Here is a 1,886-nt window from a genome sequence, read left to right on the forward strand (position 1 = left end):
TGGAGGTGTGAAGGTAGTATCATATCAAGAATAAACGGAATTTCATTTCCACAACAAATGGTTCGTATGTTTTCGTGTTTCGATAATTCGCAATTCGTTCTCGTAAGTCGCTCGCCTCGCATTCGGCGTTTTATGCCTCCAAGTTCGATATCGTCATACAATTTTCATTCACAACACGATTTACAACTAAGTATAATAGCATGCTCAGGTTCATTCTCATAAATGTCGTTCATCATACAATCAAGCAATCACAATCATATAGAATTTCATTTATTCAACTTATAGCGGTCTTAACATATATAATCACTTGCATAATAGTATTCATCATTTTTGCATACTCGCAATTAGAAATTTCATATTCAAGCATATTCGTCATTTCATACTCCAAGAGAATCTCCAAATGTCACAACAATTTCCATTCATTTCAATTTCCAACATTTCATAATTCAAACAGTATTCATCAAGATACTTGTTACCTCATTCATCGTGGTTGAGCGGAGACGAGTCGTGGTGCTGAGCCTTCGATGATTATCACTTAATCAATTTACACATTTTTAGACTTCAATTCGAAAAGACTCTTGGGTCCAGAGCGGAAAGAACTGAGGCTCTGATACCAACTGTAACAGCCCGACATTTTAGGGTATAATAAATACGGCGATCACTACCTAGGCGGACATAAAAGCAACAAGAACATAGGCCAGGGTTTCATTTAAAGGGTTTTGACCAAGGTATTTAATGAACTATCAAAGCAATAAGTCAACGGCTTAATCAAGAAAAAAAAATGAATAGATATCATAAATTATGCTCAAAAGACAAGGGCTTAATATAATTCCAAAAAACGCACTACGTCTCAATATTCTAAACCAAAAGGAATAAGTTCAAAAACAAACGATACTAAGTTTCATGTTTAGCGGAAGCAACCAAGAGAAAAGAACCAAGAGAAAAGTGAAGTCATGTATGAAGACACAACCCCACTCAATGTTTCAAGACAATCATATTATCATTCAATTTATTTGCTCAACACCGCCAACCGCTCGTCGCTGTTCAACCTGCACATAGGGAAAACACATGCAGGGCTGAGTATTTTAAACATGCTTAGTGAACTCATGCCAAAACATTTTTAGTAGATATGTCATCCTTACCACAGTGAACTCGAGTTTGCATTTTTTAGTGAATATCATCGAGTAACACAAAATAATTTCATAGACTGGCCAGTCAAACAATTCCTCCCATTTTCTCAACAATCAACAATTCCATAGCGACGAAAGTGTGGCCACACTATTCGCCCACGAGACCGGCCGACTAGCAAGGACGGCTCCCGATTCCAACTGTGTACACTAGCCTGATAGGGTTTTATAGCCCTATAGCCTAATGGAGAGGACTCACAAACTAGGCATCAGACACACAACATAATCAACAATCACAGGCATGGCATAACATTTTAATCCACCCTTATAACACCATAATCAATATATTGGTAATAAAAGAGTTTAGTGAATAAAGCCCACCTCGACTCCTTAGATCACAAGTACGTTCTTCCTCTTGCTATCACACCAAGAGCGCGAGTTAGCACCTTTAATTTATGCGTAACACAAGTAAGTCTCAATCATCTACTCAAATTCATGCATGTTCCCAACGTTTCCCTTTTTCCCCTCGATTCGTTTTATATTATCACTCAAAAATCAAGGCCTGATTATCATATCACTTTCTATTCGCACCACAACTCCCGATCTGACGTCAAAACATGTCACGCATGAGTGTTTTACAACACACATCACAAGCACACACACAACACACATGCACGCACACCGAGGCATGCACACACACACATACGCATCCCATTCATCCATTGGTTCCCCTTTTCACTCATTCTATATGCATGAAGG

The 1,886-nt window shown here is 38.3% G+C and overlaps 1 long non-coding RNA gene across 1 annotated transcript; it reads right to left on the reverse strand.

The window, feature by feature from the left end:
• Positions 1-799: 799 nt before the first annotated feature.
• LOC148932598 (uncharacterized) lies at positions 800-1,469 on the reverse strand. The gene is made up of 2 exons (XR_016134901.1): positions 1,143-1,469; positions 800-1,049 (listed from the first exon to the last, which is right to left on the reverse strand). It is a non-coding gene; the product is annotated as an uncharacterized LOC148932598 (long non-coding RNA).
• Between the last annotated feature and the right edge of the window lie 417 nt (positions 1,470-1,886).

This window comes from Salvia hispanica, chromosome 2 (genome assembly GCF_029641045.1).
Source record: "Salvia hispanica isolate PSC_SH4W2 chromosome 2, Shi_PSC_v1, whole genome shotgun sequence".
In the NCBI taxonomy this organism is placed as follows: domain Eukaryota; kingdom Viridiplantae; phylum Streptophyta; class Magnoliopsida; order Lamiales; family Lamiaceae; genus Salvia; species Salvia hispanica.